The following is a 26,940-nucleotide window of genomic DNA, read 5'->3' as shown; positions in this document are numbered from 1 at the left end:
GCACATAAAAAGATGATCAACATCACCAGTCATTAGGAAAAAGCAAATCAAGACCAAAATGAGATACCACTTCACATCCATTAGAATGGCTATTATACATATTTTTTTAAGAAAACGAAAGTGGAAAATGTTGGTAAGGATGTGGAGAAATTGAAACCTTAGTGCACTGCTGATGGGAATGTAAAATAGTGTATCCACTATGGAAAACAGTTTGACAGTTCCTCAAAAGCTAAACATAGTATTACCATATGATCTAGCAATTCTACTTCTGGGTATACACCCAAAGGAATTGAAAGCAGGAACTGAGATATTTTACACCCATGTCCATAGAAGAATCATTCACCACAGTCAAAAGGTAGACACAACCACAAGTTCCAAGGATGAATGGATTTTAAAAAGTGGCCCATCCATGCACTGGAATATTATTCAGTCCTAACAAGGAAGGAAATTCTGACGCATGCTACAACATGGATGCACCTTGAAGACATTATACTATGTGAACTAAGACAGACACAAAAGAACAAATACCGTATGATTCTGCTTATATGAGGTACCTAGAATAGGCACATTCATAGGGACAGAAAGCAGATCCAAGGTTACCAAGGTCTGGGGCGGGAGGTATGCGGTTATTGTTTAGTGGGTAGAGAGTTTCTGCATGGGGTCACAAAAAAGTTTTGGAAACATATTGGTGATGGTTGCACAACACTGTGAATGTAATTAATTACCACTGAATTACATGTTAAAAATGGTTAAAATGGTAAATTTTATGTTACACGTATTTTACCACAATTTTAAAAAAGTGCCAAAAGGAAGGAAGGGAGGGAGGGAGGGAGGAAGGAAGGAGGGAACAGAATGATGTCGAAAGTTCTTCAAAGGGACCCCTTCAGCAACATCCAGGGCAAATTGGTAACGTCTTAAATTAATAAAACAATTTTTAGGGGCCTCTGGAATAGGCAATAAGGCAAACTGGATGAGCAGGACAGGTGACTGTCGCCTGTGTGTCAAGTGGGGCATCTATAGCTGCCGCGCCTGGTAGTGACAATGCTTTGAGAAAAGCAGCTTCAAGTTGGGCGGTTGGCTAGGGTTACTCTGAAATCGAACCCCTGCGGGGTTGAGCTTTCCTACTGACCTCATTGTTTGGCTGCTCTTTTGTTGCAATGAGCCAAGACCAAGGCCAGATCCCCACCTGGCAGCCAGGATTCAGGAGTGTCTCTTCATCTTCTGCCACCGGCTGCTATTGATCCTGCTGTGTTATCTTTGCTTTTCAAACGTCAGACTTTGAGCCCTTCCAGGCACTTTTTGCCAGAGGTGCTGAATGGGCTTCAGAACCCTTGTTCTTGTTCTTCATGTTTCGCACCTGCTGTTGTGACTGCCCTCCGAGAGTCACAGCAAATGGGCCTTCCTTGCAGTTTCCTTTGACAGTGGCGTACGACCTGCTCCAGCTGGTGTGCGGCCAGGAATCCAGGCGTTCTCTCCACTCTCTTCCGCATTCTGCCTTCAGACTATCTTTGTTGGACATAAGAAGTGCCTGTCCTCACAGCCACCACACGTCCAGCCCCGTGGTGGGCATTCCTGCATGTGGCACTATTTCCCCTGAGAACTTCCTGCTCGCTCTTTTCCGTGATTCTTCAAGGCTTTGTCTTTTGTATCCTGTGGGGGGATTTAGCTCTCTCTTTCAAAGGCTTATGCTGGGCAGCATCAGATCTATGACTATTTTCAGAGAACTGTGTACATGGGGAAAAGTCTGAGAAATGTTCTCTTAAATGCTCTCTTAATGAAATTTAATTTTGACATTTTGCCACATGAAAGTTTTTTTTTTAATTGTGGTAAAAGACACCAAACATAAAATTTACCATCTTAAGCATTTTTAAGTGTGCAGTTCAGTAGTGTTGCGTATATTCACACTGTTGTGCAACCAACCCCCAGAACCCTTTTCGTCTTGTAAAACTGAAACTCTGTCCCAATTAAACAGAAACTCCCCTTCCCCCTCCTCCACCCAGCCCCTGGTACCACCACTCTACTTTCAGTCTCTGTGAATCTGACTAGTCTGTACCTCATATAAGTGGAATCGTGCAATATTTGTCTTTTGGTGTCTGGCTTATTTCATTTAGCATAACACTTTCAAGGTTCATCCATGGTGTAGCATGTGTAAGAATCTCCATTGTGCATATACACCACATTTTGCTTATCTATTCATCCGTTGATGGATTTTGGGTTGTTTCCACCTTTTGGCTGTCATGAACAATGCTGCTATGAACATGGCTGTACAAATACTTTTCATTGCTTTTGGGTATATACCCAGCAGCAGGATTGCCGGATCATATGGTAATTCTATTTTTAATTTTTTTTAGGAACTGCTATACTGTTACATAAAAGTTTTAGAGGATAACAAAGTCACCCAGAAATGATCAATGGAGGAGACTGGATTAAAGTAATGCAAGATGATATCTTTGGCATCTTTAAAATTCATCATCAATATTTTCTTTGTCCTTGGCTTTTCCTTAGACCCGTCTCTTGCCTTTCATTTTAGCCTACAGAGTGAAGATGGTACAGTTCTCAGAGTACCCGAGGCCTCTGGTAACAGCCTCAGTCTGTTGGAGAGTGCCTTTGGGATCCACAGCAGAGGAGGAAGGAGGGGTGAGTAGAAGGAGGAGCGGAGCTGCCACGCAGGCGTGATGGCAGGTGTGACGGCAGCCTCACCCAGCCCCACAGGGAGCTCAGGCTCCAAAATGGCTCATCATGTAAATTCCATGTCGGGCCGAAACAGCGGAGCCTTTATACCCTCCTTGGTCACTGAATATGGGCTGCCTTGGAAAGGACACAACGTTGAGCTAGGGAACCCTTTGCAGCTGAGGCGGGTTCTGGAGCCAGCAGCTGTCAGCCACATTCCAGCAGCTGGGGCCACACGTCCATCCCTGAAGGGGAGTCGGCAGCAGATCACCATGTCCACCACAGTAGTTTCTGGGAAAGACTACTGAGGAAAGCTTCAGAAGTATAGAAGGTCATGGTCCACGGGCACCAGCGGGAATGCGGCCATGCTACCATATGATATCACTTATATGTGGAATCTAAACTATGACACAAATGAACTTATCTATAAAACAGACCCACAGACATAGAGAACAGACCTGTGCTTGCCAAGCAGGGAGTGAAGGGGGTGGGGGAGGGAAGGATTGGGAGTTTGGGATGAGCAGATGAAAACTATTATACACAGGATGGATAAAAAACAAGGTCTTACTGTACAGCACAGGGAACTATGTTCAATATCCTGTGATAAACCATAATGGAAAAGAATATGAAAAAGGATGAATATGTATATGTATAACTGAATCACTTTGCTGTGCAGAAGAAATTAACGCAACATTGTAAATCAACTCTACTTCAATAAAAGTACATTTTTGAAAATGTGGCCGTGTTAGCACAAAGCAGGTCATTCGCTGTGAGTAGGAGGGTCTGTGTGTGGTGGTGAAGAGCACAGACCACCCGGGTGGGAATCCTCCGCTCTGTCCTTCCCAGCTGGGTGACCGTGGTCAGGTTATGAACCTCCCTGTGCTTCAGTGTCCTCCTGTGACGAGGGGTCATACTAGAATCTGTCTCATGTAAGCGCTTGCCATCGTGTCACACCCATAGCGAGCACCGTATGTGTAACTGTTTTCACAGATATACGGAGTTTCATGAAGGCTCTGAAAGAAGATAGGGGCTTTAGAACCTACAGAATCCGCGGTAAACTGGAAGGAAGGTGAGGATTCAGAGAGCTAGGTGCAAAATGAGCAATGAAAATGAACGAGGCAGGGACTTCCCTGGTGGCGCAGTGGTTAAGAATTCACCTGCCACTGCGGGGGACATGGGTTCAAGCTGTGGTCCGGGAAGATCCCACATGCCGTGGAGCAACTAAGCCCGAGAGCCACAACTACTGAGCCTGCGCTCTAGAGCCCGCCAGCCACAACTACTAAAGCGTACGTGCCACAGCTACCGAAGCCCATGCGCCTAGAGCCCGTGCTCTGCAACGAGAGGCCACCACAATGAGAAGCCCGCGCACTGCAATGAAGAGTAGCCCCTGCTCACCACCACGAGAGAAAGCTCGCACACAGCAACGAAGACCCAACGCAGCCAAAAATTAATTAATTAATTTTTAAAAAATGAACAAGGCAGCACAGCACTAGTGAGAAATGAGACACACAGAGAAAATAATAAAAATGGCTGGGAGGTCTTCCCTGGTGGCGCAGTGGTTGAGAGTCCGCCTGCCGATGTAGGGGACACGGGTTCGTGCCCCGGTCCGGGAAGATCCCACATGCCACGGAGCGGCTGGGCCCGTAAGCCATGGCCGCTGAGCCTGTGCGTCTGGAGCCTGTGCTCTGCAATGGGAGAGGCCACAACAGTGAGAGGCCCGCGTACCACCAAAAAAAAAAAAAAAAAAAAAATGGCTGGGAAAAGACTGTCCAAGTGAACCTGAAAATCAAAGGGCAACAAATTAACCAATTTGAAAACAAAAACACGACAGGGAATTGGTTCTCTGAATATTTGAAGGATCTTACTTGTAGCACAATTGTGACTCCCACTCCCTTTCCTCTTTCCAGTCACCCCACTACTTTTCATCCTCCTCCTCCTCCTCAAGACCCAACCCCTAGTGACCCATGCCTAGGAACTGCCCCTGTAGGCACATCTACTACAAGCACAAATGTAGTAGGACTTGGATGCTGCCATGAAGCAGGTTAAGGAGAAGATGAGACAAGAAGACCGATACACAATGTGTATAAAAGTCAAAACATTTCAAGCTAGAACATAAAGCAAAACAAAAGAAAAAAGAATGAGAGCGCCTTCATACACTTGACTGACAAATGATCTTTAACTTTTCTGACTTGAATGGAGTCCTGCACCATCGCGTGCACGTGAGTTGGACCTCTCCCCCTAGACGTCTTACTCCTGCTTCGCTCAGGATCGTAGGAGTCTGCAGAGCTAAGCCCACCCAAACCTGCGAGAAGGGCCTCCTCTGGGCTAAGTGTGGTCTGAGTTGTGGTGTGTGTGTGTTCGGCCTTGTATTGGATACTGGATTTCCCCCCGACTTCCCAGCATAACAGCACATCTTAGAAAAGCGGCTAAGCTCCTGAGAAAACTGCGGACGAAGGGAGAGAGCATGCAGAGATGCCCACGCTCAGAGCCCCCCTTTAGCCACCGCGCCAACAACGGAGCAGTACTCTCCTCCCTCAGTCAGCAGGACGCATTGTTCTCGGGCTGCAACACGAGTGGGATAAACAGCAGCTGTGAGGCCCCTGCCCCTCCGCCTCGCCTCGGAGGCCCAGCTGCGGAATGTGAGAAGCCCCGCCTCAGTACAGCCGGTTCTGACAGCTCTCCAAAGACAGAGTCATGGAGATGGGGACCTCAGACCACTCGTTACACACAAAAGATCACCTGCAAGGGAACAGTAGGAGGAGGCTGAGAAGTCACAAGAGCCGTTGGCACTAATATTTTCCTATATTCTGCATATGCAATAACTAGAGAAACAACGTAGTTTTGCATAATTTATATAAATATATTGGCATCTGCCAAGCCTTATGTAACCTCTGAGTCAATTTTCAAGTTTTTCTACTTTTTTTTCTTAACGTTTATGATGATTTTCTGCACCGCCATCCCTCGGATTCCTTAGATATGTAGTGAATTTGCACTTTCCAGGGTAGGTATGTTCTCTGAAGTCGCTGCAGGTTAGGGCCCTGCACGTCTCTGGCCAGGTTTTCGTCGACTGAAGTCATTACCACTGAACTTAGGGCCCACAGCACATAACTTGTGCTCACCGGGAGCACTAGTTTCTCTGTGAGGCACAGCACAGGCTTCTGCACTTAAGACCACGAGGCAGCACTTCAGCACTGTGCCCGGAGGCCATTGTCTACAGCAAAAACACCAACAAAAAGCACAAAACTGCGAAAATGTGGCACAGCGTGGACCTCTTGTTTAAGAGTGAATAAGACACTTGTTTCCAAAAGGAGCAGAACCAAGAAGGAGAGCATTGCTTCCACCCACCAGAGCTGGGGCCACGCGGGCGCTGGGACAGCTCTGCGCGTGTCTGCACGACCTCAGAAGCCCTGCCAGCTCTGACTCTGGGGTTACAAACACATTTTAGCAAGTAGACAAATTCACAAATACAGAATCCTATAACTGTACAAAGTAGAGAGTGCAAATGTTTTGTGGGTGAAATCTTGCATGTAAGCAGAAATCAAGAAGACGTGGTTCTTCAGCTTTCAGAACGTGGAGAATTCTATTCCAAGTACACTTTGGGATGCACTAGCCTTCGTGCATAGAAGTGACAGTGCCACGTTCCCTAACTCCACTGTCATGAGACCACGTATTGGGAGATGGTTTTCTGTTATTGGCCATGTACTAGCTCGAAGCCAGCGATTCTCAAAGCATGGCCCTGGATGGAACTGTGAGAAATGCAAATTCTCTAGCAGATGCAAACTATTACATATAGAATGGGTAAACAACAAGGTCCCATTCTATAGCACAGGGAACTGTATTCAATATCCTGTGATAAGCCATAATGGAAGAGAATATGAAAAAGGATGTATGTGTGTATATATATATATATATGCACAACTGAGTCACTGTGCTGTACACCTGAAACTGATACAACATTGTAAGTCAACTATGCTTCAATTTAAAAAAATAACAGAAATGTAAATTCTAGGGCCCTGCTCAGATCTACAGGATCAGAATCTCTGGCGATGGATCCAGCAATCTGGGTTTTAAAAGGCCCTCCAGGAGATTGTGCTGTGCCCGCAAGTTTGACAACACTGCTCTAAGCCATGCAACTCAGCTGGTCCCCCTGGTGGCTATTGGCCTGTGGTGGGCCTGCTTCGCTGTCCTTCCCTGTGGAAAGAGCCAGGGCTTCAAAGTCAGAATTGGGGTCAAATCCCACTTCTGCCTTTTGTAACGGGGAGACCTTAAATGACTGAGATACTCTGACCTTACAGTTTCCTCATCTGTGAAAATGCAGAGATTAAAAGAAATGGTAGATGAGAGGCCCTCAGGAAATGTTAGCATTCTTTCATTTCCCTCCCTTTCATTATTCATTCTTGAATGAAACATGATGGGTGATGAAAAAAACCCCAGAGAGACAGTGTCCTTTCTTCAGAATAGAACAGAGCTTGGGGTTTATCTCAGAGAAAACAATTACTATGTTCATCACTCTCTCCCTCCCCTTCCATTCCGCCCCCCCCCCCCCCCCCCCGCTTCTCTCTCTCTCTCTCTTTGTAAGGAAAGCTGAGACTCTGCTCTCAGTGTAGCTAGAGGGGGGAAAACACACTGGTGTCCTTTAAAGAGAACTCAGACTGTTTCACTGAGCTCCCTTACCTTCATAAACAGGCAAAACGTCAGTCCCTGGACTCCTTACGTTCCTTCTATTTCCCTGTCTTCTGCCTCTGCTCAGCAACTTCTCATTCTGCTCTCCTTTAGCCGAAGGCACTAGGAATTCCTTGCAGTTGGCTTGCGAGGATCCTTGAGGGCTTTATTTGAAAAATGGGTCAGGGCTTCCCTGGTGGCGCAGTGGTTGAGAGTCCGCCTGCTGATGCAGGGGACACGGGTTCGTGCCCCGGTCCGGGAACCCACGTGCCGCGGAGCGGCTGGGCCCGTGAGCCATGGCCGCTGAGCCTGCACGTCCGGAGCTTGTGCTCCGCAACGGGAGAGCCACGACAGTGAGAGGTCCACGTACCGCAAAAAAAAAAAAAAAAAGGGGGTCAGTACAGTCTACTGCCAACGCCTCCCCCACCACCAACCCCCCAGATGGAGGTGAGGGAGAATCCAGGTTGCAACTTGCCAGCCCTTACCCTGAGCCACACACGGTCACTAAAATCAAAATAGCGCCCAGCAAGGTGCCGTGTTCACAGAATGTAATTCTGCGTGTTGGAAATTGCCTTTTTTGGCTCCTCCTAGGATGGCAGTCGATCTTCTTTGGCTGCCTGCAGTGACACTACCTTCCTGAAGACCTGCTACTGCTGCCAGCGTATAAAATAGTTTGCCACAGTCTTGATTCCTCGCCCCCGAGCACTGGTACCGCATTAGGCTCAGTTGGCATTCAGCAGGCTAACCGACATTTACAGTGAGGAAGAGAGGGTTGCAGTCTTGGAATTTTACTGGTAAAAACCAACAGGAATTTAATGGTAAAAACCAACTACCCTGTTCTGAGCCAGGGGAATTCCTTAATACAGCTTTCGAGATATCTCACCAGCCTTCCTCACCTTAATTTTTTTATGCTTCAACTCAGACTCTGCTTCAGCTGGACACACCTATTACCATCTCCTTCCCCATGCAATTTCCTCCTCTAAAAAACAGAGCTGGAGGAAGCTGAGACCCAGAAAAGAGAGGTGATTGACCCAGATCACATTTGGGTCCAGGGCTCCTTCTCTAGCATCACATCTCTCTTTCCGACTCCTAAGCCATTATCTCAGGCCTTCCCTATAATTCCAAACCTTGCTTTCTCCTTTCTACCAAAGACTGCCCTCAAACCTGTCAAATGTCTCTTGAAAATTCATCTTCTTTGAGAAATCAGACCTTTCTGATCCTCACCTGACTCGGATCACCCCATTTACTACGAGATCCTTTCTCTTTCAAGCAAAGAATTATAGACCGTAGGACCATAGCCATTTCTGGCTTACAGGATTATCCCAATGTTTATAGATAAGGACCCCAACTAGCTAAGTCATTTGTTTGAGGTCCCTAAACTGGTTAAGGAACAAAGCCATGTCCAGAACTCAAGTCTTTGAGTCCGTCGTTCAAGATTTTCTGTTTTTACTGCATGGAAGTCTCTATCTGTGCTTCTTTTCTCAATCAATATTATGTCTTTCCATGAGGTCCCATCTTCTAATATCCTTTGTCACCATTACCATTATCATAATGTCAATCAACAGCACGACTCAGCAGCTCCCCAGAGCACCCTGCACGGTGCCAGTGCATACCCTGTAACCATTACTGATGGCCCAGCCCCTTAACTCTTTTTCCTTGTATCCCAAATGATTCCAGCTTTATCACCCAATGAGTGTCCATCACCCTCAAAACTCAAGGAGACCAGAGTTGGTACAATAAAAGACACATTGCTACTGAGGCAGGAGATCCACTCCTTTATTTGAAACACCAAATATCAAAATACAACTTGCTGAACTGAAAGAGCCTGATAGATGGGGCTCATATGGGACATAATATCATGGAAGTTGACCCAAGTCTTGTCTAGTAGGACTCACAGGACCTGACACCAACTAGTGTGAAGGTGCTGGATTTCAGAAGAGCCTATTACACCCTGGCTACCATGTACTGGCAGCAAGGAACTCCTGACTCAAGCTGGGCCAATCCGACTCTCTAATGGCAGTTTAGAACTGAGATCTAACACTCTGGTATGTGTCCTTTGGAGGCTAGGATTGTGCAGTGATGTAAACCTAGGGTCCAGATGGCCATGCCTGATGAAGCTGTGAAAGAGAGAAGGAAGCAGAATCTCAGAGAAGCAGAGGTAAGACACTCAAAGAAACAGACAGTGATCTTGGGTCCTGATTCCCACTCCTGGTCCCAGCTCTTTGTGGTCTGTAGGAAACCCAATAAATCCACTAAGCCCTCTCTACTCCCCTTTCTTCCTTTTTTTCCCTTTGGCCTGCTGGCTTCTCAGCAACCAGGAAGTCTTAAGTAAGACCCTCCCCTTCGTCCCAGAGCTGAGAGGTGAATGGAGCAGCTGCCCCTGGCCGGGAGGTCAGGGAGAGGCTTGCCAAGGACTGGAAGGCAGTGACTGGTTCCCTCTCTCCAGGTGGTAGTGCTGGTCAGGCTGTGATTTTCTGTGAATCAGAGCTCTCAAGCACAGGTGTTTCCCTTGGGCCCACCCCCATCCAGGTAAACAGCAACTGTTGCCAGCCTTCAGCACTCACACGATTTAATTGCCCCTCACGCACTTCTCTCTGAAGCACCTGGAGGACACTTTTGTTTGGCTGGGGACAGAAACAAGCTCAAAGCCTTATTAAAGTGAATCCAACTGGCCTTGGCTTTTTGCCTCTAATCTCTGTTGGGGAGTCGAGATTCCCCAACTTTAGTCACTAGCACTGCTTTCAGGATTTTTGACATTTCCACATACCACCTGTACTATAATTTGCTTACTATTTAAACATATATGTATTTTTACAAGTTTGTTTCTCCTAACCTATACTGTTCATGAATGAAACCGCAGGCTTTAATGCATATTCTATGTCTTCTAACACGTGCAAAGCTATTACGCATAGCCTATCTCATCTGTGCAGCACACGGCCTGGCACACAGGATGTACCTGGGGGACGTTAACTACCGTTGATGTCGGTACTGTACCCCCCAGTCCTTCCCTTTGTTCGCTCCTCTTTATTTCCTTTCTTCTCAGCTGAGGTTTGAAACAGGCACCAGCATGAAATGGGTTTGCTTACTGAAGTGTATGGAATTTCTACAAATCCCTTCAGTGGCCAGGATAGAAAGCTAAGCATGCAGCCTCTGCTTGGTCCAGATCTGTGGTATCTAATGATGTGACTTACTGCTCTGTCTGCAGCAGTGGCTGAGATAATGACCCTGTTTCCATAGAACCTAGTTCCTAGAGGGTTCAAAGCCCCACAGACCTTGTCTAACTCATCCCTACTGAGGGAGGACCAGCGTTATCTTCCTCGTTTTTCAGGTGGGGGAATCAAGACCCTAACAGGCCTGGTCTGGTTATCAGCAACTCTGTGACAGAGCGGCACAAAAGCACCCAGGCCCCCCGGTTCAGAGGCCACGATGCTGCCTTAGTGCACCACTTCCCATTTGACGTGGAATGTCATGCGAGTCTTCCAGAAGTGAGCAGGAAGAGTGTTCTGGCTCAAATAAAATGGGATCACTGGGTTAAACACAGTTAAGACTGGCTTCTTTTCTGCAGCACTTCAACCTTTCACATGCCAATGTGCATTAGGATTCACCAACAGGAAGACAGAGAATACTTACTTTTGGAGATGTGACCACAGCCCTACCTACTTAGCAATTCTTAAGATAGTTTTCCTCAGAGCACTAGTTTAGAAGCAGGGCCTCAGTTGAGGATACTGGTATGAATTCTACTCAGCTGATTCCTTTCCATTATAAATTCAAGCTGCTCTTGGAATGCTGAAAAATAACCATGTCTGAAGTTATTCTACTCCCGCATCCCTCTGGTCCCACCCTGGAGACTAAGATCTCATTCCTGTATCACAAGTCATTACACACCCGGGGAGCTGATTCCCTCCACGGCTTGCCTTGGTCACACACTTACTAATGTGCAATATTTCAGCTCTTTATTTGGTCCTTTTTAAAATTAAAATGGGGACTTCCCTGGTGGCACAGTGGTTAAGAATCTGCCTGCCAATGCAGGGGACACGGGTTCGAGCCGTGGTCCGGGAAGATCCCACATGCCGCAGAGCAACTAAGCCCGTGTGCCACAGCTACTGAGCCTGTGCTCTAGAGCCTGTGAGCCACAACTACTGAAGCCCGCGCGCCTAGAGCCCGTGCTCCGCAACAAGAGAAGCCACCGCAATGAGAAGCCTGCGCACCGCAATGAAGAGTAGCCCCCGCTCGCCGCAACTAGAGAAAGCCTGCGCGCAATGAAGACCCAATGCAGCCAAAAAATTAATTAAATTAAATTAAATTTTTTTTTAAAAAAGACCACAGCACTCCTAGAAACAGAAGTGAAGTATCCTGTCTCCTGGCTCAAGGCCGGTTTTCACTACTGAAGTGATTCCTTGGCTTAAATGTGCAGGTTAGGCATATGACTGAGCCCTTTGAATTATCCAGACTCTGTGTTTCTCATTTGGATGTTTAGCATGAAATACTGTGTGGGGAGGGAAGGAAGAGACAGTCGTGGAAACATCTGCTTTAGAAATATAAAGTGGATCCAAAAATATATCTCCACAGGGGAGCCCTCTTGTTATACCGACGAGGAAGATGAGAACCAATCCCGGGTAGAGAGTCACCTTGGTTATGTCAGGCTCTTCCTTAGTTTAGTGGTCATGCTAAGGATGGATGAGCAGCATCCCCACCCCGAAGGTGGGGCTCCCTCGCTGCAGGAGAAATGGAGCACAGTCAACAGACAGAGCCTGAAGAGGAGGTCATGTGACAGAGGATTCATGCTCTATGCACTTTTGTTTTCTGAAGAGGTTTGAGACAGCTTGAAAAAGGACATGCACACCATAAATATCAGGATTGTTGAAAGTAAGAGGAAGCAAAGCAGAAAGCCCACCATACACACTGAGGATACATTTGTCTCTGAGCTTTCTGGCAACCGCAACAAAAAGGGAAACATGTTATAAAGAAAGGTGGATGCCTACCACTTATCCACAAAGATATTATCCAATTATCCAATTATCCAAAAAGATTTTCCTGGAACTAAATTCTTTAAAAAATTTTTTTCACCTAAGACCTTATTTTAGGGGCCACTGTGCAATATAATGGACAATGTCCTGGACAGTGGCTTTATAATAAATGCAGAAATTTTCAATCTAAGCTTGTTTCCTGTAAACAAGCTATGGCATCAGACTGGTCTCTGATGAAGAGCAAGATACTTACTATTTCTAGGCCTCAGTTTCCTCTCCTATAAAATGAAGGAATTGCCTTTTAGATCAGAGAAGAGGTAGGAAAACCTATCAAATTCATCTGCGAGTTTATTCAAAATACACGTTTTTTACATTTTCCCTACCACCTGCATATCAAATGCTTTGTGAAAAGTCATTCCAGATGACTTAACAGTAATGAGGGTAACATAACACTCACGTACTCTCCACTTAAAATGAACAACTGTTAACATTTAGTCGTATGTTCTTTAGACCTTGAAAGTAAAAAGAAGGAATAAAACATTACAGATAAAGATGAAGTCCCTGTATCAGTTAGGATGGGCTAGGCTCTACTGCAGTAACAGACAGAGTTCCATCATCTTAGGGGCTGAAAACAGCAAAGGTCTGTTTCTCGATCACGCTTCATGTTCACTGTGGGGCATTTGGGGACTTTGTTGTGCGCTGTCCTCAGTCCAGGACCCAGGCTGAAGAAGTAGCCTGAAACATCGCTAGTCACTACAGCAAAAGGAAAAAGGCACAGTAAATTGTGCATGTGGTTCTTTTTATTTTTTTTTTTACATTTTTTAAATTGAAGTATAGTTGATTTACAATGTTGTGTTAGTTTCTGCTGTATGGCAAAGTGATTCAGTTATACATATATATATATATACATATATTTTTAAATATTCTTTTCCATTATGGTTTATCACAGTAAATTGAATATAGTTCCCCGTGCTTCTTACACCTTCCACACAGAAGTAACACCTCTACTCACATTCTTCTGGCTAAGGTAAGTCATAGGGCCATTCCTACCTGCTGAGAATGTGAGGAAGTACAGTCCTACAGAGCCTTTGAGGAAAGCCAGAATATTCATGAAGAGACCCGACGATGTCCCCTGTGCTTCTCTCCCCAGATAGTTTCCTTTCTGTTCAGAGCCAGCCACTACCATGAACTAGGTGCATATCTAGACCCTATTTTATATTTTTACTGCAAAGAAGCATTTATAAATAATATATACCATCAATTTGTGTGTTTCACAAAACATTTGTTAATGATATCACACTTTTATGTTATCCTACAATTTTTTCAATGAACATTTTGTTTTCAGGATTTATTTATGCTGAGTCATATCGATCTGGCTCATTTATTTAATCTGCTGCATAAAATTCCATACCATCAATAGACTGTGACTTATTTATCCATCCCCTACAGATGAACAAACTGTTTCTAACTTTTTATAATTACTGGTAGTGTGTACTGTAAATATGTTTGGGAGTATCCCCTGGCAGTCTTTCTCAGCTGGGTTTAACAAGACAAATGTCAAAATGCAACCACTGTATGTAATGAATTAACTTCCCTCCTAAGCACCTAGAATAATACCAGTCTGCACAATCCTTGGGAGAGCTGAGAAAGTAGTCACTCAAGTAACTGTGTTCCCTGGGTCATGAAGAACCCATATGAGAATTTGCTGAGAGTATAACATAGAAGTAGATGGCAAGGTTTTAAAATATGGACATTTTCAACTTTTCTATGTATTGCCAGATTGTTCTCCAAAAATTGTAATTCCCATCAGATGTGAATGAGTTCTCTTTTTCTGACACCTTTACCAACACTTGTTATTTTAATTAATAAAAAATTTTACTGAAGTATAGCTGATTTACAATGTTGTGTTAATTTCTTCTGTACAGCAAAGTGACTCAGTTATACGTATACATATTCTATTGCATATTCTTTTCCATTATGGTTTATCACAGGATACTGACCATAGTTCCCTGTGTTATACAGTAGGACCTTGTTGTTTATCCATCCTATATATAATAGTTTGCATCTGCTAATCCCAAACCCCCAAACTTTCCCTCCCCCATCTCCCTCCCACTTGGTAACCACAAGTCTGTTCTCTAAGTCTGTGAGTCTGTTTCTCCTTCGTAGGTAAGTTCATTTGTGTTGTATTATAGATTCCACATATACGTGGTATCACATGGTATTTGTCTTTCTCTTTCTGACTTACCTCACTTAGTATGATAATCTCTAGGTCTATCCATGTTGCTTCAAATGGCATTATTTCATTCTTTTTTATGGCTGAGTAATATTCCATTGTATATATATACCTCATCTTCTTTATCCACTTATTTGTCAATGGACATTTAGGTTGTTTGTCTTGGCTATTGTAAATAGTGCCGCTATGTACATAGGGGTGCACATACCTAGTTTTGTCTGGGTATATACCCAGGAGTGGGATGCTGGATCATATGTCAACACTTGCTATTGTCAGATATTCTACTTGTGGCCAATCCCATGAGTGGGAAATAGCATCTCATTGTTTTAGGTCATGTGCCCCTGATTACCAGTGAAATGAGCATTTTTTCATAGTTAGCAGTTGCATTTCTTTTTCTGTGCAACACTGTTCAAATTCCTTGCCCATTTCTCTTCTGGGTTATGTTTTTCCTGTGGATTTGTAGTAGTTGTTATACATTTTGAATCTAATGGTTCATCTGTTACTATGTGGCCATCTCCAGGCGATTCTGGTACCTCCTCCACCCACACATCACACGCCACTAAAGTCATTACTTTTTTTTTGGGCTGTGTTGGGTTATCGTTGCTGTGCGTGGGCTTTCTCTAGTTGCGGCGAGCGGGGGCTACTCTTCGTTGTGGTGCACGGGCTTCTCATTGAACTGGCTTCTCTTGCTGCGGAGCACGGGCTCTAGGCACACGGGTTTCACTAGTTGCAGCACACAGGCTCAGTAGTTGTGGTGTGCACAGGCTCGGTAGCTGTGGCACACAGGCTTAGCTGCTCTGCAGCATGTGGGATCTTCCTGGACCACAGATCGAACCCATGTCACCTGAATTGGCAGGCGGATTCTTAACCACTGCACCACCAGGGAAGTTCCTCTTTTTCTTTTTTTTTAAGTCATTTTAATCTCTAACATTTTATGTATCCATATCATGACTTGATACAGATACATATATACACCCAAACCAAGGACATTTTAAACCAAGCTACAAAGAGTTCTACTAAATATACAGATGCATTTTATATATTCCTTCTATCCCTAAGTAACCTCTTCCCTGAACAGAGGACATATTCTGGATTTGCCTAAATTACAAAGAACTTTGGAATGGCCAGATCTAGACACGGCTGTGTTTGTTACACACAGTTACTGTTACCTGAAGATCAGCCAGTCCAAATGCCCTCTTCACAGAGGACTTCTCTGACCTCGTGGGCAAAAGAACTGTTTAAAATAAGCTGACCGGTCCTTTAAATGAAACTGGATTTGTGGTTACTCTCTAACAGACCAAGGCAGAGCAGTCAATGGTGCCCTGTGCTCATGCACTGTCGATAGTGTCTTGAAAAGAGAACATTAGCTTAAAAGACATTCTAAGGGCAAAATTACTGTGGTGAGTATAGCAGTAAGCGGAGATTCAAATTTTTCCTAAAACCTCGTCATTATTAAAGTTGACTCTGTGCAGCAGTGTATTAGGATCATGACGTTTTTATGGTATTTTTTTCTTTTTCTCTAGTTCCCAAACATCCTATAATAGACTTATACTATATTAATAATTCAGAAATCATAACGAGAAACAAAACCAAAATGTAACCCACTGCGATTACAAGGATTCTCAGTTTCTCAATTAGGCGTTTACTTCAAGTGGAGGGAGAAATCAAAGAAAAGCATGAGGGCCTTTCCCGTTTGTAAGTTTTTCAAAGTCAATGTGAAAGTGCTAGAAACCTGCAGGCTCACCCAGGATGGGGGAGGAAGTGGCCCAAATGCTGTGACTTAAGGTGCTGTGATGGAGGGGGAGGACCAGAATGGAGGGAGGAGGCAAAGTTCAAGGGGGTCCTGGAAGAGGTTTTCACGCCTGGCTAGCAAGGCAGCAGGTACGGGGAAAGAAGGCCAGGAGATCTGGTGCACAAAAAGTGTGAGCCGGGGCTCTGACTGCCCGTGGGTAGGTCACTCAACCTCGCCTGTGAAATGCAGGTCATGCCCAGGGCTGTCATGAGCCCCACAGGCAACAACGTCTGTGAAAGCACTTGGTAAACGCTGAAGTCCCCTTTTATAACTCAGGTGAGTTATTACTAGTGAGAAAAGGGTGCCAGTGCTTTTGCAAACAGCGGAGAGAAAAACAGCTCCAAGCCGGGGGCAGGGCGGGAACGCTGCCCACGACAGAGAGCAGTGCACACAACACGGGGACCAATCCATGCCTGTCCCCGCCTTCTTCTGTGACTGATCTGGGGCCATCTTCCGGGGGGCACACTCAGGACACGGCGACTTGGGGGAAGAACACGTTGTACACGCACCGTGTCTATCTAAAGTCTAATGACGCTATTCCTCATTAGATCTCCTTGTACAACATCGGGTTAAGAGTGCTTGCCAGCAAAGGGTTCCACGTCATCTAGGTCTACCCCAGTGCCCTTCACCTTCGGGGTGGGGGGAGGGGATGACATCACCGGATATTGTTATCAAAGAAACTGGCCTCAGGCTGGTGTCCCTGACTCAGCTGCTTCAGCTCCCCAAGACTCGGTTGACTCCAGGGAGTGACAACTGCCATGACACATGTGTTCTTTCCCTCACGCACCCCTAAGGCTGCATTTCGTAATCTTTCTTTCCCCTAAAAGGTTAATTGTACACTGTCTTCCTTTAAACCACAGTTCACCAGAAAAAAAAAAAAAATCGTGGCATGTGTGACGTATAGGAGGAGGCCTTCAGGCCCGACCCACCCCCCAGCCCCCAGTTCCTGATCCCTGGGACCACAAATATGATGGCAGTTTTCACTGAGAAACTAAGGCCTCCAAAGAAATTCTAATTTGCAGTGACTTAAGCTTGGCTCTTGGCTTAGAAATCCCTAGCTTTGGGAAAGGCCTACCTATTAGGACCTTTCCTCATTACACTGTTGGAGGAGCTCTTATGGGCTCCATGTTACAGATGTGGCTACTGAGACTTAGAGAGATTACGTTGCCCAGAGTCTGGAATGGTGTATGGTAAGGTTTTTAGTATTAGTTTCAGAACGGGTTTTTTACATGTAGCTCAGTGATTGCCAAGGGGGAGAAGGTAAGTGCACACCTCCTACAGGGATATTTGAGCATGCGTGCGTGCGTGTGTAGGTGTGTCTCCAAGGGGAAGGCTGAAATTATATTCAATATAATAATTTTAGGTGTGGTTGGAAAACAAACCCTATTGATTTCCTTTGGCAAATTGTAGAAAGTAAAATTTGACAAACATCTTCTTGGTTATTGAGGATATGCAAAGATATCTTCCTTAATATGGAGGGCATCCTGAGCAGGGAGAGTGAGATGTTTATGGTCTACTTATCAGATGGGGGATGTAGGTTCAGTCTCCACTGGCTACATATTCCTGCTTTGGATCATTCATGCTTTGTATTTAATATCATCTTGCAGTGGAATTATTCTCAGTGTTGTGTATCTGGAACTTCACTATTTGTCACAAATAGCCACTCCTAATTTTCTCCTGTATTTAATGACATAGTGTATGGTCTGAATGTCTTTGCCCCCTACCAAATTCACATGTTGAAATCCTAACCCCCAAAGGTAATGTTACTAAGCAGGGCCTTGGAAGGTGATTAGTTCACAAGGATGGAGCCCTTCTGAATGGGATTAGTGCTCTTATAAAAGCACAAAGGCCCCTGGCCCCTTCTACCACGTGAGGTTACAAAGAGAGGTCTGTAGCCTGGAAGACGGCCCTCACCCAGCCACGCTGGCAGCCTGATCTCGGACCTCCAGCCTGCAGAACAGGGAGCAATAAATTTCTGTTGTTCATAAGCTACCCAGTCTGTGGTATTTTCTTATAGCAGCCCGAACTGACTAAGGCATGTTAGGAAAAAAGTACTCATGGTATAAAATGGAAAGAATGCAAGGTTTTACCTATAGTATAATCTCAATTTTATGAAACTTTTTTTTTTACTGATTTATAAGTTAGTATGAGAGGCAGTGTGTCATAGCTGGAGAAAGCATGGACCTGCAGTCAGAAAAACTAAGGTGTGAATATGGTCTCCGCTGCTTACTACCTGTATAAACTCTCTGCTCCCCTATTGTCTTATCTGCAAAATGGAGAGGGTGGGGAAAGAAGAACATTTGTTTCAGGAAAGTTGACTTAAATTAGAACTAATTTAAGTGAAATACTTGACACATAGAAAGCACCAATAAATGATCTTCAAATTATTCTGAGGAGGGACTAGAAAGAGCCAGCCTCCCAGGCATATGACTGCGGCCACACGGGGCCTGGCACTTGGCAGGGCTCCAAAAGTGGTGTAATGCTGTGCTGCCATCATCTTAAAATGTGTAATAATGTTTTAACAAGGGGCTCCACATTTTCATTTTGCACTGGGACCTGCAAATTACAGAGCTAGTTCTCGGAAAACACACACACACACACACACGGAAAAGATTGAAAAGCAATAAACCAAAATGTTAACAGTTTATCTTTGGGTGATTTTTATTTTATTGCTTATCCTTCTGTGTATGCTACATTTTCTGTAATGAACATATATTACTTTTTTAATCAAGAAAAAAATGAATACATGTTCCTTTATAAAACTGTTCTCCCCATTTTGCAGATGAGTAAAACCAAGATAACAGATAGGAAATGACTCACCTAAGGCCACATTCTGACGTGTGAGTAGGAAACTGGGCTTCTAGCTCTGCAACCCTCTCTCGGGTCTGAGTTACCCAGTGTTTCCAGCAAGAGTCTCTTTGGGCCTCTGACTTGCTTTGGGAACCAGCACCACACTCTGCAGAATGACCCGTCAGAAGCCCGGGATCACTGCCCTGGGTGCACCCACTCGGGCTGACTGCTCTGGGAGCTTCAGAAGCAGAAGCCACGGTCCTGTTCTCGAAGGGTTTCCAGACTAGTTGTACACAAGATGGTGAAGTAAATACTGCTGTGCGCACTCTAGATGCTGCGAGAACAGCGGGGGAGGAACTGGCTGTCAGGAGAGCAACTGAGAGCGTTGAGCACAAAGCCTTTTCAGTAGGGCTGCTCACCAGGAAAACAGAAGGGACGCTGGAGTTGGCTCCTTTGAAGGCCCCCCACCCCGCTCCCCTCTGCGAAGGTATCCAGAGGTGAGCAGAGGGGAGGAGGGCGTTATAAATGCACAGGATAATCCCGTTTGTATTTTCCACAGTTCGCGGCATTAAGGGTCTCTGACAAAATCCCACCGAGACGGTTTCTTTATTTCACACTCAGAGCCCGAGCAGCAGCCAGCCCCGCCCTCTGACTTCCCCTCCTGCGCTTCCTCTTCCCCTCCTGCTTCTCTTGGTTGAGCAACCAAATCCGAACTTTTGGTGCTATTCCCCCACCCTGCCACCACGAATGTCCCGTGAAGGTCCGCACGCTGTATCCCACTTAACCCAAACTGCTTCCTCCGAGGACCAGACCTTCGTAGACCAGCGTCTTTAAGGACCTTTAGAACTCATCTCGGGCAGAATTTTCTAGGCTCAGACTCGAGGCTCTGGGCTGAGATGAAAACAGGGGAAGCACTCAGGAGAGTTAAACAGCCAGGCTCAGGCCGGTGATCCTCAAGTGAAAATTATCGTTAGCTCCATTATGGAGTTCTTCTTACTCCGTGCCGGGCAGGTAGTTTGCTTTACGTCCATGATCAGATTTAGCGGCACCTGCTGGCCTCCATCCTTCCCACACCCAAGCCCAAGTCCTGGTGCCACTCAGACTTCACTGTCTGGGGACACTCTGTCAGCAAAGAGGCTCTGTGGACCAGCATCGACATGCTGCTGGGGTAAACGGCCATAATTTTGACTGTGCTTTTAAAATGTTCTTCTTCCTGTTCTTTTTTTTCCCCTAATATGTCATTTCAAGACTTGAAAAACTCCACACAATTTTGTGTGACTTGTGATCACCCAGCCCCGACACACCCAAAGGCCCTTAGACGCTTACGAGCCACGCTACCCGCTCAGAATTCGAGGGGATCCCAGGAGGTACCTTAAGGGATAACTTGAGAAATAGAGGGTGGGACAGGTGAGACGGGAGTGATGTGACTCCAGGGTCCCAGCAGCCTCACTTTAACCTGCTTTATGGTAATATCTGTACAAGATTTCATCTAAGAAACGGTTCCCTTGCTTTGAAAAGTTTGCAGTCTCTCTCTCCTACTACTAAGAAGACATCAGCTATTATTCTCCCTTAAGCCCCAAGAGAGTGCCAGGCACCTTTTAATCACAGAGGTGAGAGGTGTTTCATACCAACACGAGGAGGCCCTGTTACTAATCATTCAGTGAACTGTGAGTCACAGTTAAAATCCCCCTACTCTGAATGCAAAAGAACACGGGGATTTTACTTACAGTACCAAGAGCATCCCTGGGCCTCGTGGGGCATTCCCGTGAGAGCTGTGCGCCCTGAGCTCCTATTTATGTCACATCAGCCTTTGCCTACTAAACATCCATCAAGAGATGCACACCCATGGTGGGAATCTTTAATATGTGGTGGCCACTGCTCAGCAATGCTTTGAATATACGAATTTTGGTTTAGAACTTCACTGTCCAATATGGTAGCTACTGGCTATTTAAACATAAACATACGGAAATTAAATAAAATTTAAAATTCAGATTCTGTCACACTAGCCACATTTCATGTGCTCAATTCCTCCATGTGACTAATGGCTGTTTTGCCAAGCAGTGAAGATGGAAATGTTCTGTTGGAAAGTGCCAGAGTCACCCAACCTCATTCTTAACGATCCCTTTGGCCAACTGGGCCCCTTATCCGTCCCTGAACTGGTAACTCTCTCCAAAGACCCCCCCAGAAGTTTCCCTTTCCCATCCATCCTAGCTCTAGGATTCCTGGAGCAGTGACTTTGGAAGTGGCTGAATTCATGTACAAGTGAGCACAAATGAGTTTGTAAGTATGCTCTGAAGTTTGCCTTTAATCTCACTTCTGTATCTTGTTTGTTGTATGTCTGCCCTGTCTCCACTAGCAGAGGTAACAGATGGGGGTAATTTTTCCTAAAATTTGCCTCATTACATAAAGACTCCTTGAGAAATCCTTAACTTTTACTTACTAAGATTCAGACCTGGATCTGAGATCTTCTACTGTTAGGCGAGAAGTGTTTAATATAAACACACGTTAGAAACAGAATTTAAGAGCTGAAGGGATTTAGGAATCATCTTTTTTGACAGCATCACTTTTCACGAAGGAGAATATAAGACCCAGAGAGGTTCAGTGATGTGCCTGAGAGCCTACAGTGACTCAGCACACGCAGGGTCCCAGGTCCCCCGGTTCTCACCCCAGGGCTTCTCTCACAATGCAGCATTAAGGGATCTTCTCAGTGCTGGCTTCTGTAGGACCCGACAGCTCTTTGCTCCCCCTACATAGCAAGACAGCCCTCAGGTCTCACAGTAGGCCCCCTATTCCATGACCACTTTCTGAGTTGCTCTGAGTGTTTACTTATCTACAAGTTCAAGCATATTAAAAAAAAAAAAAAAAAAAAAAACTTCCCAAGAGGCAGTTTCCCTAAAAATGTCCCTTGGGCTTCCCACTGCAGAAGTCACCCTAGCAGTAAAGAGAAACAGACTGAAGAGCCACCTTGTAGGTATAGTTTCAGTATTACAGCCAAAGGGCAGAAGCACTCTCCACTAGAGCTTAACTTTCCATGCACATGTCTCACAAGGGCATGTATTTTTTATTTTGCATGTATTTTTTATTTTATCTCATATTGTCCTTGCAGTGGGAGCTCAGCTGTCACCTCTCAAGTGGGAATAAGACTTGAAAGACGTGGTCTGGCATAGAAAACAAACTTATGGTTACCAATGGGGATAGTGGGGTGGGGGGAGCAGGGGGGATAAATTAAGAGTTTGGGATTGACATGTACACACTACTATATATAAAATAGATAAACAACAAGCACCTGCTGTATAGCACAGGGAACCATATTCAATATTTTGTAATAGCCTATAATGGAAAAGAATCTGAAAAAGAACATATATATATGTATATATGCACACACACACACATATATGTAAATATGTGCACACACACACATATATATACACACACATATAACTGAATTACTTTGCTGTACACCTGAAACTAACACAACATTATAAATTAACTATCCTTCAATTTAAAAAAAAAGGTTATAAAAAAATACGATAAATTTTTTAAAAAAGGACCTGGTCTGGGAGCTTAGACATGGCTGTGATAATGAAGACTCCAGATCCTCTTTCTGTTTAGAAACAGAAGTCAGCAGACTATGGCCTGTAGGGCCAAACTGGGTTCACTATCTGTTTTTGTAAATAAAGTTTTATTGAAACATGGCAATAGTCCCTTATTTACATATGGTCTATGACTGCTTTCAGGCTGCAACAGCAGAGTTGAGTAGTTGCAACAGAAACCAGATGGCCTAAAAGGCTAAAAAATATCTGTTCTCTGTCCCTTTACAGAAAAAGTTTGCAGAGCCCTGGTCCAGAGTCACAGAAGATAAACCACTTTCTAAATCCTGCTTGCTATTTACTTCCAAATGATGCTTATGAGGTGGGGAAAGGTCCAAATCCAGGAAAAATCTTCCAAACTAAAACCATTATTATAGCCAATTACAGCTGTTTCCTTTTAAAACCAATGTGCTTATTAATAAGGATTTGGGGGGTGAATATATTCAGGTGATTTTCTCTTTTTAATTTTCATGTTCTGATTTCCCCTCTATTTAGCCAGATGCATCCATATTGTCTACAGGATGATTGGGATTGTTACAAACAGAACTGCAAGGAGAAATTAATAGTTGATATTTTGCTTCTGACATCCAAAATAAGGTTTTCCAGCAAGATGATATTTTTGATAGCTAGGTTTTGTTGAGAATGAGGATTTTCTAAATTTCTTTATTTCCTTTTTGAATTATTATCATAGAGTCCCACATAAGGCAAGTCCCAACCAAACAGAAAAAGAAGACAAAGCCCACCTCTTCTGATCCTAGGTTATGTGGATTGTGGGAAGAAGGAAAGCAGAGGAAGAGAAAGCAGGTATTCCGACATGGGTGTCAATCTCCCCTCTCTGAGCCAAAATCATGGGTAAGAGCATGACTCTGAATCCAGATTGCCTGGGTTAAAATCTTGGTTCAACCCTGGGCAATTTAACCTCTTTGTGTTTCTGTTTCCTCATCTGTAAAACAGGGGTAATGGTATTACTTTCCTTGCAGAATTGTTATGAGAACAGAGTGAGTGAGTGTTGAAGAGCTTAGAATAGTGTTTGTTTACTTAGTGGCATTGTGGTGGAGGATGCGGGGGATGGATGTTACAGAAGATCTTGGAAGGAATGCTGAGAAGAGGGTGGGCTCTATCTCTCACTCTCATTTTGGGGTCTGGAAGGAGATCACCCCAAAGGCTGCCCCTGCACCAACCTGGAGCAGCCCCATCAAAGCAAATTCTTCACCAGAAGTGGGGCTGAGCTTGTCCTCCAGCGACTCAGGACCGAGAGCCGAGTGCCTGGTAGGAGGGTTTCCAGAGGGAATCGTCTTGGGGCGGGAGTGGGGGCGAGGAGACCACTGAGCTGGGACCACTGGGATGGGACCACTGGGAGGGCATCTGAGTCATAGCAGGTCTCAGATGGTCCAGTCACCACCAGAGCCCAGATGGGGCAGAGTCAGCAAGGGAGCCCACCACGTCCCTAAGAGCAAAGAGAGAAGGACCACGTGTTATCCTGACCACAGCCATCAGCCACCGACGCCAGCAGGAGGCCCAGCCTCACCCCAGCAGTCACCAATCCAGGGGGTGCCTGGCCCCTGCCAACAACTCCAGAGTAGAAAGCAGCAGAGATGGACAGGCCACCACCCCTCCACCACCAAGCATTTGGAAACCACACCCCTCTCCTGTGGGGAAGAGGGGTGGAAACTGGAAAGACTGTGTATTCTATCCAAACTGTTTACTATTTAAATTAAATCCAAGTATGTTCAGACTTCCCTGGTGGCGAAGTGGTTAAGAATCCGCCTGCCAATGTAGGGGACACGGGTTCGATCCCTGGTCTGGGAAGATCCCACATGCCGCAGAGCAGCTAAGCCCGTGCACCACAACTACTGAGCCTGTGCTCTAGAGCCCACGAACCACAACAACTGAGCCCATGTGCTGCAACTACTGAAGCCCGTGCTCCGCAACAAGAGAAGCCACTGCAATGAGAAGCCCATGCACAGCAACCAAGAGTAGCCCCCGCTCACCACAACTAGACAAAGCCCGCACGCAGCAACAAAGACCCAACGCAGCCAAAAATAAAATAAATAAATAATTCTTTTTAAAAAAATCTAAGTATGTTTATTAGATTAGGTTGAAATATAGTCCTCATATCACGGTCCAGCCCTCCTTCTCACCACTTGTCCAGCAGGATGGGGACTTATAAACATATTAGATCATTCAGTAGAAATAAAGAAATTCCCCTTTTTATTGTTGCACATTTGAGGGTGGCGGGAGTACATTTGTGACTCTGCCACTCTCCCCCCACCTTCAAACTGGATTACACGCTTAATGTCGCCTCTTACGCCCACACATGCACAAGCTGGTGTCTAAAACCAGCTTCAGGAACAAGCCCGAGGAGTTTTTGGCTCTTAGGTAAACAAGAGAAAGAAAACCTTTCCCAAAAAAAGACTCATTCCTGGTAGCTTTATTTTAAAAGCAGGGAAAATGCAACTCCTTGCATAAACAGAATTTGAAAGCACATTTTTCTGCTCTCTTTCTAGCTAATCAAGGGAGAAAATGACAACCAACCTCTCAATAAAAATGTATTGTTCACTCACTTCATAGAATAAGGCCTATGCTTTGGGTCTATTAGGTAAACTACAATTTTTTTTTTTAACTTTTAGGGACAGAGGGAACACAGGAAAGAGCAGAAATCCCTAAGCCTCAGTCTTGGGAATATGCTGGAGGCCACCCACCCTTGGTGACTGGAGACCCCACTCAGTTCCACCAGCGTGAAGTCAGACGGTGTCCTCTGGCTGTTCCTCAATTTCCAGGATAAATCCACAGGGTTTAGTAAAGCTCTAGCTCAAAGCAGACTGGGTGACCTCAGACGGCTCCTGTGGGGCAGGAGGGGCGTTGGGGCCACTGGGGTAAAAACAATGCTGTCACCACCAACCCAAAAGGCCACCTGTCAGCGTGCCACGTGCCACTGCCTGGAGCGTGCACACGTGGGCACACATACACACACACACGCACACGTGTATGCACGTGTACACTCCCCAGGGGCCGAGGCCAGGACGGCATCCCACATCAGATGGGTGGATAGCAGGTCTGTCTCGCCAGCCGGGAGCTCTCTCCCACCCAGAGAAAACAGCAGAGACCAGACAGCAGAGCCTGGGCAGCCCACGCAGTCTGACCAACACTGGTCTGTGAAGGCAGCAGGATGGAACCAGAAAGCGGAATCATCGACCTTCAAGTAAGTTCTCTGTGGGAGAAAGGGGAGTGGAGACGGGGAGAAGAGGTGAAGCCGGGGAGGAAGGGTGAATGTCTTGGTCACTTGATATTCTCCCCTTGCGCCTATTCCCTTTGTCTCTGCTTCCCTGCCTGGTTCTCTGCTTGTTCTGAAATATGTGAGAAATGTACTGTTTAAATCCCTCTTGGCCTCTGCTTCCTCCTGTCAAAGAGTTAATTATGTTGGTATTACCAGAAACCCATTTCACATTCCAAACGGCGCTTTTCCCCAAACCCCAGGACTTATTTGAGGGCTGCCAGGCAGTTCTCCAGAGAGGGGGAAAGACAGGAGTTTGGGGTTAGGGAGGGGGCAGCTAGCCAGCTCTGCACTTCACAGGTTGGAAAGAACTGGAGCCATTCCCCAAACCTCCCCACAGGACAGAGCGTCTCATTTGAACCGGGCAAGGGAAGGACACCAGGGTAACTGACCAGGAGGAAGCAGAGACCTGTGCTCCCCTCCCTGGGACAGGTGTGGCGGCACCCGAAGGTCCAGTCCAGCATCGCAGGAGGCAGAGGAGGCTTCTGGTGGGAAGGGGTCAGGTCGCTGGGATCAGTACTTTCTGACTCTGTCTACTGAACAGGGTCGACCCTCCTAATTTAGAGACCACAGAGGCTGATGAGAAACTTTCAGAGTCGAACAGTTGAAGGACGGAGAAGGACTCTGGAGGTCAAGCGTTTTTGATCACAGAAGCTGTTCTTCAAGCACAATCCTAAGCAGCACCCCATACATGCTTCAGATCAAAGGGGAGCTGCTGGGCATGTGGGGCAGGGTGGTGGGAGCCTCCGCCTCGGCCCCTCCACCCCTGGGACAAAACCAGGGAGGTTCTAGGATTGCTTGGAGACCTGTGTCCAAACCATTGATGCAGTATGACCACATCTCAGTGTGGCTTTCCTTGTCATCCAGCCCCAAACGTGGTCCCACCTCGTTTGCTGGTCCCTCCACCTGGGACGCTCTTTTGCTTGCCTGGTCTCCTCTAACACATTCAGGTCTTGGCCGGA

General features: G+C 45.7%; 1 long non-coding RNA gene across 5 annotated transcripts in view; it reads right to left on the bottom strand.

Moving 5' to 3' along the window:
* Positions 1 to 26,940, bottom strand: part of LOC309811679 — a 127,516-nt gene that overhangs the window by 35,120 nt on the left and 65,456 nt on the right. Inside the window, exon 5 of one of the 5 annotated variants that reach the window (XR_014295228.1) lies at positions 12,523 to 13,052. The exons of 2 other annotated variants lie outside the window; for them this stretch is intronic. This is a non-coding gene — a long non-coding RNA (uncharacterized lncRNA). Of the gene's footprint in view, positions 1 to 12,522; positions 13,053 to 23,762; positions 24,152 to 25,106; positions 25,548 to 26,940 lie in introns of those variants that run through there. 2 more of the 5 variants (XR_014295229.1, XR_014295230.1) reach the window with 2 other exon arrangements.

This window comes from Mesoplodon mirus (assembly GCF_964341445.2).
Source record: "Mesoplodon mirus genome assembly, chromosome: 11".
NCBI lineage: Eukaryota > Metazoa > Chordata > Mammalia > Artiodactyla > Ziphiidae > Mesoplodon > Mesoplodon mirus.
The sequence above is the reverse complement of the archived record's forward strand: the minus strand, read 5'-3'. Positions and strand labels throughout refer to the sequence as shown.